Consider the following 19,558-nt stretch of genomic DNA (forward strand, 5'->3'; position numbering starts at 1 on the left):
AAAAATCTTCTTAGCCTGTTTCACTCTACTCTGCCTTGATTTTATTTGCACCCTCATCACGAGAGCATCTGAACACCTTGGAGTAGTACATTAAGCAACGTGAGCAACATCTGTCACGTACGGTTTGCTCGCTGTCTCTCAGCATCCTTAAAATGAATTTACGGCTTCTGCAGGATCAATAGCGCTGGAGACAGACAGTCTCTGTTCATCCTCAGAGCTGGCACAGTTTGGGTGAGACCCTTGTGATGATTCCCCCAGCCTGCTGTCCCTTTGTCCCCCAAGTGCCAGCTCATGCACCGGGGGGCACCCATGGAAAAACTGCTCTGCACCAAGGCTGTTTCCAGTGGGACCGAGAAGTCCAAATAATTGGGAAATCAGATGAGGCTGTCACTGTTTCCCTGCTCTCAGTTGCATGTGTATGGTCTTGGGGGCCTGCAGTACTCAGGAGCCCAGATGGATCCAGCATCACTGATTTTCCAAGGTTTTCTGCCTCCCTCAGGTGGCTTTGCTTATTTCTTAGCATCAGTTACAACTTAGGGCTCTTGATGGACAAGGATGTTGCTGCTTCTCACCATCAAAAACTTCTCTGCCAATTTCTTTGACAGAGACAGTGTTCTCAGCCACTGAAATCAGGTCAGTAAATGTCCCCTGCTGAACAGAGCTGGGAGCCCTCTCCTCTGAAGCCAGCACCACAAGCAAGATCTAGGCATCCTGGGGCACTGTAATTTCAAGCAATATGTTTTCTTAATGGGCCAAATATGCTTTGCTTAATTTTGCTTTCAGTGCATGGGATTGTTATTGCTCAGTGGCCCCACACAGGTGTTTAAGCAGTTTTGTGGCAGGATTTTCCAGTAGCAGCATGAGGTTTTATTGACTGTTACCTCAGGAGAAACTTCAGAGGAAATGACATCCCCAGCTGGTTGTGATGGATGCATGTGGAGCTGTGGCAGAAAACTCAGGAGCCAGTGACCTCTCTGTCATTGTCTATCATATTTTGGGTAAGAATGCAAAGCAACTGTAAAAGGACACTGCTTTTCATGCAGTGAGAAGAGTTAGGAGAGATGAAGTTACTAAATTACTTGTTTTCCCTGAAAACTGTCGGCTTGTCAGCTGTGATAACATGAACATACTGAGGATAGGTCAATAAGTAAAATAAGTTCCATATTTTGTGAGGATTCTAGGTTGTAGGGTTTAATTTGGTCTATGAGTGTGGATTAAATGGTAGACTAGGGGAATCTGGCCTCTGTGTGGTAACCTAAATTATAAATTACACAGCTTTTGACACATAAGAGACATCTGACCCACAACTTGCCCTTGTTCCAGTTCCATAGTAGGTCAAAACCCAGGTGAACACCACTAATTTCTCCTCAGTGCCACCAGCCTGTACCTTGCCATCCATAAAAAGCAAACCCATGTACCTGGCTGTTTGGAAACCCAGCAGGCTCCACCCAGGGCATATTCCAGAGCCTGTGTCTCTGGGCAATGTCTGAGACTGTGCTCCACTGTTAGCAGCAATGGAAACAGGAGCTATCTGATCAAGACAGATAAATACATCTATTTCAGAATACATAATCTTACCACATATGTGAAGCAGTTTAATCATTAGCAAGTTGTCAAGCTTTTATTGAATGGAATTAGCCTCTTTATTTCTGGTCAGGATCAATCTTTTTTTCCCCTTCCCAGTACAATGAATGCTTATATGTTACACGTTGCAGCGTCTGGGGCAGATGACACTTGCCAAAGGGTTTGATGATCAATTCTGATACAAATCTGACATGAAGAAACAGGAGAGAATCTGCATCAGATGATCAGTGGGAGAGATAAATTCACATTTAATGCTTCTAAATGTCTGTGCATGTTATATCCATCTCAAACACAGCATTCAAAAGCAAGCACAGGGCACAAGATGATGCTTGGATGAGGACACAGAGTACAGGGGTGAGGGTGGCATTTCTCAGTGGAATGTTGTAGAACTGGGGGATGGAGAGCCTAGTTAGAATCAAGCGTGATATTAACTATAAAACTATGGGGCACAGAAATGGCCTCTTGCCCACCAACTGTGGCATACAGAGGCCATGGGCAGAATAAAAAAGACTTTCCATATTTGTCTATTCACTAAAAATCTCTGTTAGATTTGCGCCTCCAATTTGGAGATGAAGGAGAGACCTATTACCAGTCCCAGACCTCGGAGCCATGCCTTCATTTACCACCAGTCTGCTTTGCTCCTCTTCCTTTCCCTTTCCAAGCAGGGCTGTAGATGAGTATTCATGAACACTCCTTATTATTTCTCCCCTCACAGTTGCTTTTTTCTTCCCACACCTGCCAACATTAGCTCCTTCCTTTGACTCACGCTGCTGTACAGCCTAATGCATGTGATCTCCATGCCAAGATGTTATTTCATTTCCCAACAAAGTTCTTTTGGCGTGGAATGAGCTGAGCAGCAAGAGCACAGGAGGGGAGGCATAGGCAGGGGTGGGAAGGGGAACCAGAAGGAACAGGGGCTCAAATTTATGTTGCCTCTGGCTTCACACACCCAAGTTGTGCTGTGTGTGTCCGGGGAGCAGCGTGGGTGGGTGGAGATGGCAGCAGGGGGTTCATCAATGGCAGGTTGCTGAATCAGGAACCCTGACACTTGTGAAGTACTCTGTCAGGAACATTAAGTATCCAAAAGTGATAAAGCTTCAATTTGCTAGTCCATTAGACTAATTACTGCAATAATTAAGTAACTACTTGATTAGAACTAATGGGTACCTAATTATCCAGGAGAAAAGTATCAGGTGGCAATTATCAGGTGGCAATTAATAGACTGGAGTTAATGTCTTAGCACTGTCTTTGTATGAATTCATAAGCAAGGTAAAGAAAACAAACAATAACTTATTAATATTTATTGGTGCCACAGTGTTTTTCAGCTTGTTTCATTTACACAGAACCAATTAGTGAAAAGACAGTTAGTGTTGCAAAGATGTAAAGTGACTGAAGCAGGAGTTTGATTTTAAAGGAGCAGGATCACATTAGCACTTATAAGCAAAGACAAATGGGTATCAGCCAGGGACTTGATTCTGGTGCTACTAATTCATCAACAGAAGAAATCAGAGTAATTGAACTCAGTATTAATAATGAAACACACAGGAAGGCAGTTCCTGTCTTAATGGGGTTCACTTTAGTTTTGGTCCCTCCCTGGGTCTCCATCAGCTTTTTCTACAGTGCCTGGGAACTGCAGGGACACCTCAGTGCACAAAAGGGAACTTCCTGCTGGCAGGGGTGGGAGACATGGCAATAAAACCCTCCAGATAATGCTGCCAGCTCTCTGAAGGAGACAGATTTCCTGGACAGCTGAAGCCTGGGTGCAACACAAGTTCCATCATGAAGGTGAGATGGTTCAGCTGAACTCCTGCCCGTTCACTGTGTTGGTGTAAAGAAATCACAACCAACAGCTCCATTCCTGGTAATTCCCCCTTAGCTCAGCACCCACTTGAAACATCACTGTGATCTCCTGCAGCTGATGTCCAAGAGTAAATTCAACCTCCTTTAGACCTCAGATTGGAGTGTGGTCAGTTTTTTGGGGGGAATGTCTTTTTTTTTGTATTCTCTTTATTTTTTTCATGGCCATGCAAAGGTCCACCTTCTCAGATTACATAATTTGCTGCTGTTTCTTTGAGGTCAATTCAACTGTAGTGATTTTTGCAGAATGAAGCTATGGCCTAGGATGTACTTCCCTTGCTCTCCTCTTCAAATTCAAGGAGCTTTAAATCTCCCAGCAGAAAAATGAAAAATACCAGGGTTTTCTTTCCTACAGATCTTTATGATCCTAATGATCCTCTAAAATGGCTTCAATCCAAAAACAGTTGTGCATGCAAGTTGTCTCCTTGTCTCTCTATGGGAGAGCTCATATTAGCCATAATTACTCTCCTGAGTAAGAGTTGTTAAAGTGTGATATACAATGAACTCGTGACTGATTTTAGAGCACAGAATGAAGAGTTCCCTTATAAACCTCAATCCTTTGAAATTCAGCTGTTAGTAAATGAAAGACCAAATTCCAAGATGGCTTTTGCAGCTCTGCACAGTGCCTGGTTTTATGGAAGTGGAGGATCTTGCCTCTACAACAGCTATTTCCCCCCCCCCCCCATCCTTTTTTCCTTGTTATAAATAAGTGAAAGGTATCCTAATCATATTTTAGACTGTGTGCAGAGTCAGATGCTAAACCATAATGTCTGTATATGAGAACATGTGGAATGATAAATGGAGATAAATCTAAAATTTATAGAACATGAACATTTGCATAAACTGCAATATCCAAACACATAGGCTGTTAAGTAACAATTGTCACAAAGGGCATAAAAAATTCAACTTTGTTTCATGGAAAGAACTCAAATTCCTAACATGATTAAGATAATATATCATTTGTTCCTATCTTATTAAAGGCGTAATTGTTGTTAGACACAGAAGTGGCATTAACTCTAATCTGGCTTTATATATGTACAAATAGGAGGGGAGGTGGATCTGAAAATTGATGCTTTTGGTGATCCATAGGCATTTTATTAATGTTTGAATAATAACTGCCTGGAGGGCCTGTTATAAATTAAAGGGACGAATTGAGATATAAATTTTTATGAGGACTAGTTATACATTTCCATTATGTGTTTAAAAATGAAGGAATTACTGTGAACACAGCAGAACTCACATTTATTTGAGGTGATTTGGATGGGAGGGAAGGTGCAGTGAAGGAAGCTGCATGCTGGCTGTAAGAAAGATGTATCTGTCCCTGTGAAAAGATATATCATATGTCATGCATGAACTCTCTTCCACAGCAGACTTTTCTCTGCAGCTGATTTCGCATGATTATTTATTTGACAACAGCAAGTGATGATATAGCAGTGAGTTTTAGGCCACTTAGAGAAGAATTCTTATTCTTAAATCATAGAGGATTTCCCAAACCCAACCACTGTCAAACTAGAGTTAATCTAACAGAGAAACCCAGTAATCTCCTTGGCATACATTTCTCATTATTCCTCCTGCTTGGGTATACACATCTTCATTTGCAGTGCATCTGTGGGACCAGCAGCGCTTCAGAGCTTCCTCCTGCCCTTTGCTGAGGCTGCTTTTGGGAGCTCAGCTCTGATTGCTGAGAAAGCAGCAGCTCCCCTTTGTTATCCAGCAGCACTGATGCCCTGGGAGATCCTCACACAGCCCCATCACCGTGCTTTGACGTGACAGCACAGGGGATGACAACCCAATACCCTCACTCAGGCAGGCTTGGCCCAAACCCACATGTGCTCATAAGGGAGAGGAGGCAGGATGCCAGTATTTAGACAGCCACTTAATATGTGGGGACCTGTTTTCCATGCCCTGATTAATTGGAACTGACCACAGAGGGCAAAGTGTCCTAGATGAAATCCTCCAGTGTTTGACCCCCGTTTAGAGGCTTGATTGCTCTGGACTTCAGTAGGTGCCAGCAAGCTTGATGCCTTGGAGGTCTTTATCTGCATTCTCTGTGCCTCAGTTCCCTGTCTGGCTCACAAGAGTGACTCACATGAGTGGTTTGAGGAGGAATGTGTTCATTGGGATGATATCCAGAGAGACGGCAATGTTGTTTCATCTGCAGACATCCACACCAAGGTAGCAGCTGTGCAAGTGTGTGCCAGGGGAGCTTTATTATAAGACACACAGCACAGGGGCCTTCCATTTTACAGCCTTTCATGTGAGTCAATTAATCAATTTAAATTTTGCAGGCTTTTTTTTTTTTGGTTTTTTCTCCCAACCCTCCCTTTAATTAGAATTGCAAGGGCTGGGCAAGTATTTTCTTTTTGGACTAGGCCTGATTCATTGGGAAATAAGACTTGAGGATGCTCTTGGCTTGTAGAGAGCCTGAAGCATTAATGAAGTTGATAAAACATCAAGACCCAGCTCAACCTTATTTTCCATCTTTGAAGCACCACCCTTGGCTCTATCACTCATGGAGATCACTGTGCACACTTGCATGGACGTGGTTGGCATTGCCTTTCGATCTACAAACAGCATTATTTTTTTCTTTCCAATGTGGAAATGAAGTGGTCTACAAGAAATACGACCAAATGTCCTCATGGTTCTGATCCAGGTTCCTACTTTTAGCAGAGTTTTGAGTCTGGACTCTATTTCCAGGCAGCTTAGCCTGTGACAGTAAACCTGTTGTGACAGTGAGAGGAAGAAGGATCAGCTCCACTTGGTTCCTGCACAGTTGGCTCAGCTTTCTACAACCTCAGTGTTTTGTCTCCAATCTTTCAGCTGAGAAACACAATTTGTGACACTCCCAACCTTACTCAGATCAGCCTCTGTGTCTGCTACCTTCAAGGATAGTGCCATGGTTGTGTCTCTCTCTTTTTCCTGTAAAGTCATACAAACAAAGTGATTGTCGTGAAAATATCATCCAACAAGCACTGAAGCAGCAAAAATTATTCTCCCAGTCAATTGGAATTTTTTCTAGATGCATTACAGTGCTGGACAAGTGACTAATTAGGCAAGACTTGTACTGTCTGTTTTTCAAAACTATGTTTTTTCTGTATGTGTTATTGAAGGGACAGATTCACAAGAGTTTCTTTAGGGAAGATGCAGGGGAATGTTATAGAGAGTAAGTTCTATGACAGAATTAGCAAATGTATTAAGTACAGTGCCAATCTGGTATAGCAGAAATGACTAAATACCCATCAGGGCCTGTCACTCGTCAAGAAGTGAAATCTTAGACCCATTTAAGTCAATGACAAATGTTCACAGAATCTGGCTGCAAGTTAATAAATGTTTGGAGCCTGTTTAACTCAAACTCTGATATTTGTCAGATTAATTATTTGACTGATCTTATTGTGTGTCAAACAATTTCTTTGTGGAGTTAGAATGCTTTGTGTTGCATTATCTATAATTCTGATTAAGAAAACATCATGCAAGTATCGAGATATATCATTGCAAGTTTTATATCAGGTCATAGAGAGCTATTATATAAAATATTAAATAATATAATTAAATATGGGATTGTAAAATGTTCAAAATAGGCCATGGTTGAGGCTGTATTTCATGCCTTATTTTTTGACATTTCCTGATTTAGGAGTACTTTAATGTTCAACCTGAACTTTCTTTTATCATATTCTTTTTATTAAGCTACATTTATGTAAAAGGAAAGAAAATAACTCCACATGTACACCAATTCCTTCAGCTTACACTTGCCTTTAATACAAAACAGAGGATTTCAGGCCTATATACATCAGGTGTTTTCAGCAAAGTAGCAGCAGCAAATCATAGACATTTGTCATTCCTTGGAGCTGTCTGACAGTTCTGACAATTCATTAGGCTGGGCTGAAAAGAGGTTTAGAAAGCGAAGGAAGGATCACAGGTAGTGGAGTTGCCTTTGCATGATCCAGTAATAGCTGATTTGTATCATTTTTGGTGATGGATACACTCTTCAGATTAAACTCAGCTGAATTTTCCCCATTTATTCTTTTCTTTTCTCTTTCTCTTTTTTCCTCAACAGGAGCTCCTGGGCACATTAGTCTAGATTTAGACCTCGATTTACCCCAAGGAGGAGATGCCCAGGAAATTCTTCCTGGAACCTCCTGATATTTGTGGCTTTTCAGAGCTAAGGAGAAGTGAAGTGAGTTTTGCTATTCAGTTTCTACCCAGTGAGGCTTTTCTTTTCCAGTGTGTTTGAGTTACAATCTTTGCCGTGGCCGTACCATGACATGTGCCATTCTTCACAGTCAGAGTCACTCCTGCCAGGATCTATGCAAATCAAACTTGTGCCTTTGTGCAGAGATAAGTGCCTCCATTATCCCACTCCTTCCACTTACTGATTTGCTTTTGAGACTCGTACACAAGCAATTTTTTGACTTAAAGGCAAATCCTTTGCAACAACGCTGAATCCGCAGAATAGGCCACCTGGAAAATATGTGATCTTCCATTGGAAAGCATTTTCCTTTTCCAGGTTGGTGGGCTGCTTCAAATCATGCAACCATGTAAAATGCCAGGGTCAGAGCCTGAGTGGGTGAGGAGATGCTGTCCAGCCAGGGAGCATCCCTGGGGTCAGGCAGATGATGGTCCTCAGGATCAGCAATATCAGGGAGCCTGCTTAGCTCTGCTGAGGATGAATAGCTTTCCATCTTCATTCTGTCTGTTTTATAGCTGCCACAGAAGAAGCAGTCTGAGATTGAGCCTGACCCAGTAGTATTATATGTAGGTCTTACAAGAGCAATATTTGCTCTTGATGACCATTGGAACATAGTCCTTTAAAGAACACTAAAATAACCCCAAAAGAAGGGCTTGTACACTGGCTGTTTTGGGGAGTTATTTTTTAACATGTGAAATTTTTCAGACCCTCAAAACCATCCGTAAATTTTAAGTACTTCCTAATTTATACCTTTTTTTTTTCTCCTCTAAGGTTCAAAGTGCTGAAAGCACTACCTCACCACACATCTTGGGCACAACCCCTTCTTCAAGTTTCCTACCTGTATCAGCCAAATAGAGAGATTCAAACCAAGGTTTTAGCTGGAAAATCTCAGAAATCTAAATTATCTCAGCCTTCTCTTTCTTCCAGTGTGTCTTTATGGGCCCAAAGTCAGTCTCTACCCTGAAGAAATACAGGCATTTCCGTGTGATTCCACATCCAGAACTGGTCAGTATAAAGCAAATAAATGACACTCATGGATGCTGGATCGTGTGTCACCTTGTCTGATGTGCCTTCAGATTTGTTGGTAGCTTTTGGGGAGTTTGCAGTGATTTTTGCAGTCAGTTTTGAGTGGCAGGCTGTATGTGTTGGTTTATAATTCTGGAGTTGTGAGTGTGGGTTGAACTGTTGGCATTAATTATTTTCAATAGTGAGTCAGAGCCTGAATTACAGGATCCTACCCATGGATATAAGAGAAAATAAAGAAACAAGGGGCCTTCCTCTCCCTCCCCTGACATAAGTCATATTTTGTCTCCTACGACCTCAGCTGGCCCTTTAAATTTCATATCAAACATTAGAAAGAAAGAGGTCAAAGTAAGAGCCCTGCTGGAAAAAAAACCCACAGCCAACCCAGATATGAACTATGGGAACTTGTCATCTTATCATCCTAATTGAAGTCATTCTGCAATGTATGACAGTCCATCATATATTCTGCCAGTCAGTGTGTCATACATGATGTGTAACAAGAGAGCTCATAAACCCAGAGGGGAAGCCCCTTCTTTTTTATTACTTTATTTGATCATTTTCATAAAAAGTCCCCTTGCTCAATACAGAGGGACGTGTTTATTAGCCCCATTAAAGCTTTGTCCATTCATTTGACACTGTGATTTACACAGCTTTACCACCAAAGGATCCCATTATTTCCAGTCTGGGGAGGTGTCTTTTTTTATTGTGTGATGAAAAGTAAGTATTTAATTCCACAGGTGAAGGCAAAGAAAGGGGAGGTTGTTGTCAGAGGCTCAGAAGTAAACAAAAGGATGCTTTAGGTATAATTGACTCAGAGAAAGAAAACATTCCCAGTAAATAGAGAAAAATAAATAAATAAAGATGCTCTTCCTGTGGAGTGGGAATTTAACTGGGCTCAGCTGAACTTTTTTTTCCCCCCGCATGCCTTCATTAAAAACAGCAGAATTTGGCAAAATTTCCCTCTGTGTTCTACTCATGAATGTTTCTAGAAAATATCAGCTTTCATACGCAAATATTCTTGAAGTGAAATTGGTGGCTTCCTTTGAACACAGCTAGTGCCTCAAATCCCATCTGCTTTTCCTACAACACGCCCACTCATTATCTAGCTTATTTGGCTTTATTTTATTTTTTTTAAAATGAACACAAATTAAGCTATTTAATCAAATATGTACATGATTACATGGCATTTTTGCATAAGAGTTATACACCCACGGAAATCATTAATCACAGATAACAACACTATGTTAAAATTAGACATTTTGTTTTCTTTTTGTATGCGTGTGCTTTTTAACATAATATCCTGCGTAGCTCTAATTTCACCTCTACTCTCATTTGAATAAATCAGGATTGTTTTACAACAAATTATTCATTTGTCTGTAGCTCTGGTAATTGGTATTTATGTTTAGACTTGATCTCAGAGGAATAAAAATACAGAACTTGAAAATAAAATTGGTATGGTTCAAATCCCTCTTATTCTTTTTTCTTTTCCCCTTTTTTCTTGCAGAGAATGTCACCATGAATGTCCATTGGCAAACTGGATAAGAAAGAGTGTCACAGTGCAGGACAACCTAGAAGATGACAGGTATTTCCAGGCATAGCAATGATGAGATCAAATTCCCCTCAACCTGCCTTGTTTGCTGATCTTTTAATCAGATTCAACTTCACTGCAGCTACAGCACAAGGTTCCCTGACAATGTATGACAGCATGTGACAGAAAAATATTTTGATTTTTTTTTCTTTTTTGGTCATTTGATGCTATTTGAGATAAATCTGAAGCCCCAGCAGCATCTGATAAATCTACCAAACTACTTTAGTGGAGGTTTTTAACTATTCCTAATTGAACTGGAGGGTCTGGGGTTTGTGTTCATGTGTTTGTAGTGGAATCCAAACAGGAAAGCTGGGAAATGATCTAAACCCTTTGAGGTTAACTTGCCATGAAATAGCATCAATGACAGAAGAGGACATTATTAAAAAGGAGCCAACCTCACTCAAAAAGAACCACTTTATGAAGCCAGAGCCCAAAGAACACCCAGGGCTGTTTGTGGTCCCACAGGGATCAGTATTTCCTCCCCCATCTTCATCTCTCCAAATTTCTTCTGAACGGCTTCTGAGCTGAATTCTTCAGAAAGAAAAACATCAGCAAATTTTGAATGGGACTTATCAGCCTTTTCCCTACAATCTGCTCCGTATTCCTCTCACACCCATGTTCTTGCAGTGTCTTGGGGAAATGCTTGGATCACAGATAAGAGAGAACAAGGAAAGGAATGAAGCAAGAAACAAACAACAAAACAAAACCAGCACCCCCCCAAACTTTTTGATGAAACTCCTCTGTGAATCGTGTGTATGGTTACAGCAAAGTTAAAACTGCCTTCTCCTTCACCAGTACTTAATTCCTGCTTTTAAAATCAGGCTCCCTTTGATCTTGAGGGTTGAAATGATCTGGAAATGAAACAGCCAGTGCTTTGCAGAAAATCTGGAGAGGGTCCCAGACATGGCTTTTACCTGGAAGGCTTCCAAAACAGGATGAAATCTCTCTGGTTTCAGAACAAATTGCAAGATTTTTTCTCTATGTCTAGTCCAACTGTGGAACTCTAGCCCTGATGTCTGTTGCTTCCCAGAGCACAGATGTAATAACCTCTGAGGTGAAATGAGAACGTTATTCCCCCATCTTCTCCCCTCTGCCTCCCCTCTGAGGGTTGAGGGCTGAGAGAATTTTATTACAGTGAAGGCTTAAAGTTTTGGGCAGACTTAATTTGAGGAGACAGTTGGTTATAACCCAGGCTAGGGCCATCTATGTGAAGGTTGGAGAGGACAGAGCACCAGGAGCATCTGTGACATCTGGATCCTGTTGAAAGCTCAGAAATATCTGCCTGGCTTCACGTGACCTGGCCCCAGAGCCAAAAGGGCTGAGAAATGTGGTTAAGAGACTGCAGCAAGCTCTGCCCTAGCAAATGAGTCCCACTGAGAAAGCAAGCACATCAATATTTCTTTGAGTCTGTTTCTTTTAGTGAATATATTTCCATATGTTGCATTAATATTTCTTTTATTGGGGCTTGTAAGTCCATCTGGTATTTGTATTGGGAGGGCTTGAGCTGGCAGATCCCTGTGCTGCTGTTACACACAGATCTGGACAGCCCTTGCAAGGGTAAGTGGTTGGATAGGGACAACATCTCCTCAGCTGCCTTTTTAATTGGATGAACTTCTCAAATCAATCAAGATAACCTGGTTACTTATGTCAATTAGCTCCCACTGTGCCAATGTTACAACGTAAGTATGGGCTGAGTATAAGGTATAGCAGTTCACAGTAAAGAAACCTCTCAGACACTGTACAGTGTAACAACCCTGATCTAGGTGGTGTAAAGGAGGAAAGATACCTGGGTAACAATATTAAACAAAAAATGTGCTGAAATACCACAGTTTGCCAAGACAATAAGAATCACTTTCCTTTGCATGCATTATTAAGGAATTGGGGAATAATTATCTGCTTTAATACAAGCTTTTTCCTTCTGCATGATTAACTTCAGTGATATCAACAGAGAGTGTGATGACTCTGAAATGACAGCTCCTGGTAGCATGTTCTGGGATTAGCAAAAACAGGTTGTCACTTTACCCCAGTCAGGATCAGGCAGTCTCTGTGTGCCGAGTGCTGGACAGCAGAGCCACGTTCTGCACCAGACACCTGACAGCCCAAGTGGGCAGCAGGTCCTGCCTCCTGCCAGGTGGCTCCCAGGTCGGGCATGCAGGGCTCTGCTCCTGCAGGAGATTGGATTTCCTCAGGCAGCACCGTGTGATTTTTGGCTGTGCAGCTTCCAGACTGAAAGCACTCCGTGCTCCTCGTGCTGAGCTGTGACTCGCTCTGCTCTCTGCACAATGCACTGAGCTGATTTTAAAATAGTGTGTACTTCTAAAATGCCTGCCTCTAATGCCAGTCCTGTGTCTGGCTGCTCAGTGTGCAGAGTGACAGCACACGCACCAGCCCCTGGAGGGGATGGAGAGAGAGGTAGGACAAACACGCCAGAGCTCTGAGCAATGGCATGAAACAACAACAAAAAAAAAATCCTTTCATTCTTACTAAAGTTGTAAAAAGTCTGTCGTGGCTTCTGTAGAAATTAATCAATATATGGAAAACTGCATATCAACTGTGGGGGCAGCAAGAATCTCTCCATAAATTAAAATATTGTGAGTTTCTAGAGCTAACTGGGAAAAGCATGGGGGTTATTAGCGAGGCTGTGGAGCCAAGGCAGAGTCCATGGAATTGGATCCTTCACTAGAGTCCATATTTTGTCAATGTCAGGATACATAAGAACTGTGAAACAAAGCAAATTGTATGTATGCAAGGAAACTAGAAATTTAGTCCTGCATCACAATCCTTTGAAAAATTCATATTAATTAAAAAAAAAAGATGAAATGTCCACATATTTTTTTAAAGAGAAATAGGCGGTGAGAAGATTAATTCTCAAAATCCGTGAAATATACAGTGATGAGTTACTGGGGTTTGCAGTGAGGGGGGTGTTTTTGTAATTCTGTAGGCATCTCAGTCCTCTGGTGAAATGATGTATGGGGCAATCGTCTGGTAGGGGCTGATGGGATGTAAATGAAACTAATTAAGGAAATGTCAAACATAATTAATAAAACAGGTTTAAGTTGCAAAAGCACTGTCAGCTGAATGAATGGGGAAGAATGCCTCATTCCCATTGTTTTGGGGCTTGCTTGCTTATTTATATATTTCTTTATTTATTCCTTGCTCAGCCCTTTGCCCTCCCAGCAGCTTTTACAGTTGCACCATTCAATTAGATCTCAGAAAGCTCTTGGTAGGCTCCTGCATTTTCACCTTGCCCCCCTTGCGAGCTGGGGTCCCATAGAATAGGAGGAATATAAATTTGCCTTGTCGGCTTGCAGCCTGGGAAGAAAAAGGAAAAAAAATTAATTGCTAACTCCTCGTCTTCCCCAAGTACTACAGGACATTAACATAACCAATTTGCTTGAACTCCTCACTGGCTGCTTAATAGAGCATCTGACCAGCTGATAAGACCTGGGTGCTGCTGCCTATGATACCTTGTTATTAGCATTTTCATAATATTCAAATTTACAGCCCCATGATTCACTAGCCTCCATTCATTATTGATAAGTACAAAAAATAAATAAAAAAGGTTTATAAATAGCAAAGGGGGGTGAGCGACCTATAATTATGGCAAGCAAATTAGGGTGCATGGTAGAGTCAGTTACATTTGCCTAGGAGTAATGATGCTCAAGAACTTTTTCTCCCCAGGGACCAGAAAAATAATGGATTCCCTGGCAGCTGCAGATGGGCCAGGAAAGGCTGTCACCCAGGACGCTGTTTATATAAGTTAGGCAGAGCATATGGCTCCGTGTCCTGCCTGTAGCCACCTCCAGACATTGCAGTTTCAATGGAAAGAAATAAATACATAAATAAAAATAGCCCCTCGCTGGAAGGTGGTGGTGCAGGGATATGAGGAGGAGGAGAATAGAGGGGAGAAAAAAGCAAACAACCAAAGGGAGTCTGCTCAGAAGTTTCTGACGAGAGCAACCCCAGCAGCTCAGGGATCAAGTAGGGGTGATAGCCTTAAAGCCAGGGGCTGTTTAGCTGCATCACTGAAGAGAGAAAGATGAAATGTGATTTCTGCTAAAGCAAAACCTTTCCATGTTGCAGTCCAAGGCAGTCAAACACAAAAGCTTTGAGCCTGAGATGATAAAAATCATGATCCCAGTTGAAAGTAGGAGCTACTAGAAATAACCACTGGATACTTTATAATTTAAACCCTGTGGTTCTATTTCCATTAATCCAATCAAAGGCCTTTTTTTCTTTACTAATGAAACTAGAATGAAACACAAAAGGGAGGCTGACCTGTTAGCAGGTGACTGTTTCTTGCAAGTTATTCATTAAAAACACCCTAATGCTCTGGTGCTGAAGGAGGCTGTACCTATTTCTGTATAAATTAAACATAAGTGAGTTGGCTGAAAGATAAAAAAAAAAAAAAAAAGCTATTTCTCCTGACTCTCAATCCTTGTACAGGGTACATATAGAGGAAACAGCCCTTGCAATCATTTGCAGTGGGTTGGGGACATTGATGTGCCAGCTGCACCCAAATTTCTCAATTCTAGGTAGCTCCAGTTTTATTGTGGGAATGAATATTACCAATACGGTGCAGTCAACATACTCTAGATAAGAATGAGCCTTGGTTTGGCTCTTCTTGATAGAGCCAAAGCAGGCTCAGAAATAAAAGGGAAGAACTTTGGCAGGAAAACTGCAGTTCGGATGTTTTCACACTTTGTTTTTTTCTTTACTAAATTTAATTAAATGATTAGTGAATCTGTGTTGATTTGCATCATTCCATCCTTCTATTCTGATGTTTGGATAATGTGCCACTGGCTTTTCTTGTAAACACCAATTGGCCTGCAAATTTCCGAGCTACTTTTCCAATTATTCCTGTGTTATTTTCAGATACTCCCAGCTCTTCTATTATGCAGCAGTATTAGCAAGTATCCACTCTGAACTGCAGCCATGTCTGAATTTCCAGTTCTTGAGAACTTTCCTGCATCTTTGCAAAAAAACGAAGAGAGGATATTAGAGTAATCTTCCAATTAGCCCGCCTCAACAGCCTGTGCCTGGAGCCTTGTCCATTTTAATATGCCGCAAAAAGTGCAAACTGAAACTTATTCATCTTTATTTTCTGAATTGTGGCAAAGTTTACGAAGTGGACATAAGCTCAGGAAGGAATCCTCCTCCTGCAGCAAACCTTCTCCCCAGAACATCCCCAGTCCTGCAGAAGCTCACACCTGGACCTGAGCTGTCCATCTTCCACACATGCATTCATCTTCCAGAAACATCCTTAGGCATCCTGTGGGCTCTGCTCTGCCTTAAACCTCACATTAGCATCATCGGGGGAAAATATAAATTTAAACTGACACAGACTTGCTTGTCTCTTCCTTTGTGTTTAAACACAGATGGTTGCTTTTGTTGTGCCGCCGCATTTCAGCCAATGCAAGCAGCAAAGTACTTAACTGGAATATATATCTCTTTTCCTTTCCAAACATTCACAGCAGTGAGTTTTTTTTTGTGGTGGTTTTTCTTTTTGGTAGGTGAAGTATCATTCTTCAGAATATATACAATGTTTTCATGCATCTTAATCTAATCCATTAGTCCTTGTAATTTATTGTTAACTGCTTGGATGTAGGGGCCATGACAGCTTTGAGTAAAGCATTTAAGCAGGCATCTGCTTTGTATAAATTATAAGAACCTTGGTCACACAAGGTTTCAGACAGAGACAAAGGTCTCTTACCAGCATCTGTAGCCCTGGGGATGATAATTTTTTTAGTCTTTCTTTTTTACTGTAAGAAGCTTTGGATATTGGAAGCAGTAAAACTATCTGCAGACTTGCATTTACTTTTGTATTTGGTATTGTTAACAGCTCCAAGGCAGGAGTAACGTGATTGGCATGGGGTTTGGGAGCTGGAAAACACTTTGTTAGTCTCAAATCAGTTCCTTGGAGGCTAAAGCCCTGATTAACTATAACTGGAGTGGATTGTTTTAATCTGACTGCTGCAGTATTTTATGTCTGGTCATTTAGGCTTATTTCTGTAAATACTTCAATAAGCCCGAATCAATTCCTTCAATGTGTCCCTTTGTCTCCTGCCATCGGACATGGCATGGTGTCATGACACAAGTAAGCAGAACAGCAGGATCAGGGAAAAGATACCTTGTGCCACTGAGCAAGGAACTTAATTGTGAACAGGAAAGCAAAAACAAATTCTTAATATTATCCTAATATGTCCCAAAGCCCTTTCTCTCCTCTTTTGATTACCTTCCTGGTTTTCTGCCTGGTTATGAGATGTCTGAAAGGACAGCAAGATTTTGTTGGGGATGCACAGATGAGCCAAGGTCTGCTGTACAAATGTGCTTACTGCCGTCTCACTTTTGCTGCTTAGATTAATTTGGCTCATTCCTGAAGGTTTCTGCATTGCATATTTCCTAACTAAACCAGAAGAAGTCTGCTGGAGCAAACTAATTGAAGCAGAGTACTCTGCATCTCACTTTGGCGCCATCGTTCCATGCTGCAGACACACAGTTCAGAGTTAATAAGGATGCCATGTCAGGGATGCCACTCACCAAGGTGAAATGCAATGCAGTGGTGGACAAGCCTGGTGAGCGGTTTTCCTCTTCAAAAGTAGCTTGGAGACATGGCTTCACTCTCCTTAGTAGCTCTGGCTGCACAAAGGCAGAGCTGTGAAGGTGATGGGATCATAGCAAATCTACGCGAGTGCAGAGCTTTGGTTTAATTTTTTTTATATCAATGGCTGGTCTCAGCTCTAATTAACCTACTCCCCTATCAGTCCATTCCCTCCCCACATGCTGTCTTTTCCCCTTCCTCCCTGTGATCTCCATTTCACTGCAGAGATGGCCTGGCAAAGAGACATTATTCTATTTAGAAGCCGAGCACCTCACTAGGGGTGACAGGCCTGTTTTTAGGTCATTTATCTAATTGCTCTTTGCAGATAAGAATTAATTAGCCCGATTATTTTTCTTAGTTTTTGGATGGGTTCCCCACCTGGAGAGAAGAAATTCCTCCATGTCAGTGATTAATTGCTGAGCCAGAAGCTTTCTGCCTTGCATTTGTAATAAATGCCGACTAGTTCTTTAGGTCGCATTAGGAACCAGACAGATTGTGGTTAAAATGCACGGGATAATAAAGCATTTCTACAAACAAGATCACTGCCATTAGATTTTGATTAAATATTTTAATTTATCTGGAGGTTGAGGGACTGCAGGAATCAAAAGGTTTAAGGTCTCCTATTCCCAGCACTTTCTGATGAGAGTCGCCCTATAGCCCTTTGATCTAAACCAGATGAACCTCATGGCAATGCTTCAGCTCAGGATTTGGCACAGCTGGTTTGTCTCATACTGGTCTGAATGCTCCTAGGGCCGTGAGTGTGCAGCCAGCTCAACTCGCTTGTGATAACATTTTGTGAACTACAGGAGTCTGGTCGAGCTGAGGGAGGAAAGGTTAAGATTTGTGTGTGAAATTATGGCAGGCTCATATCCAGCTGCGTTTAACACAGTAGAAATTATTTCATTCCCCCCTTTCCTTCCACTTTCTCTTCCCCTTCACCTCTTTTTTTCCTTTCCCTTTCCCTTCCCCCTCCATTTCCGTTTCCTTTTTATTTCCATTCCCTTTTTTCACCTTTTTATTTCCATAGGAATTCTGAGCGTTGAGCTCAAAGAAAAATCTATTTTTTCTGCAGGGCCAACTAAAGAAAAAACAGTGGCCTCGATTCACAAGCTGGTCAGCCTAGGACAGGTCTCTTTTCCAGGATTATAGAGCAAGCCAGACAGTATGATCTCCTGTGCCCTTAAAACCTGATTTCTGACCTAGAAAGTTCATGGAAGAAAATTGGAGTCTTGCCATCTATTTTGCCGTGCTTGTGAACTGTTTGAAGCCCCTGATGTCCCAATAGGAGAAATTAATTGCTGGTGTTAGAGCAGCTTCTCTGATCACAAAAGATGTGGAGCTGCCTATGCTGTGGTGATCATTGCTGCCTGGGTGAGAGGAAGGTTGGGAAGGCACAGGGATGAGATCCTGGGTCCGAGTCCCTCTGTCCCACAGCTGAGAGGTGTTAGCAGGGCAGTATCAGGGCACCAAATACCTTGGCTCTGTTTGTTGTCCAGGAAAAAAAAAAAGTAACTCTTCCTCTTGCTGAAACACTTGCAAAACATTTACATTGGAGAGGAGTAAACTAGGGGCCCTGTGTGGATTTTGTTAGTGGGCAGTTATTTTTCTGGGGATTTTGTTCGTTTGCTTTTTAATGGAAAGGAGGAAAAAAAAATGAGAAAACCTGAAAACATGACAATTTTTTCTCCTGACAAGTGGGCTGAAGACAGACGAGGAGAACTGATATTTCTCTAATGTATAGGAACAATATTGCATTGTGAAAAGTAACTTTCCATGGAACTTCGTTCGATTCTTACTCAACCATAGTATTTTGAGAATACCATTCCCAGCTGTGATTTAAAGACAGAAAAATCTAGTGCTACACTGATGGTTAGTCAAAAATCAATGCTTAAAAATTGCTCCTAACTTCAACTTTGAGCTATGGGACTACGAGAGCTATTTTGGCTTTGAGTATTGAGTAAAGCTCATGTGTATCAGAGATAGTTGATATTTCTCACTACCTACAAAACCATCAAAATTATTTTATCTTTTCTTTTGGTAAATTGAAGTTTTTATTCTGGTCACCATTGCTGCCTGTATTTCATAACTAGACAGAAATACACATGCAAGACAGAGCACCTATTTCTTTTTTTCCTTACCAGATACCCAAGCAGAGTCAGATACTTGAATTCAGTGGGAGTCGAGGTGTTAAATGCTATTTTTGATCTTAGCAATTGGACCCCATTTTAACTAATATATTACATAATAATTTGGGAATAAAAACAACATCTCCCCATATCAGTGGGAAATTACATTACAACCCAGTTTTCGGATGTAGAAATGGAGTCCCTGTGAGTCTGAGCTTTTTCCTTAATGCCACAAAATGTGTCACTGGAAAAACTTCACACAAAACCTTAGCAATATCTGCTCTTGTTTTAAGCCCACACCAAACCATTTAATTTAAGTAAGATTTACCTCCCCCACCTGCAATGCCATTTCTGGCACTGTACATGAGGAAATTTAACAATATCGAGTGGCCTGAGTTATGATAAGGAAAGATGGTTGCTAAGAAAAAGCATGATGATAGCCAAGAAATTAATATTACAGAGATGAAAATCTTCTTATAGACCCAAAATAATAGATGTTCTGTATCAATATATGACTAATCAGCACTCAAGGATTTATCTTTCAAATTACAGAACATGGTGGAGACATTTAATGCAATATGGTCTCCCTTCAG

Source organism: Molothrus aeneus, chromosome 13, assembly GCF_037042795.1.
Source record: "Molothrus aeneus isolate 106 chromosome 13, BPBGC_Maene_1.0, whole genome shotgun sequence".
NCBI lineage: Eukaryota > Metazoa > Chordata > Aves > Passeriformes > Icteridae > Molothrus > Molothrus aeneus.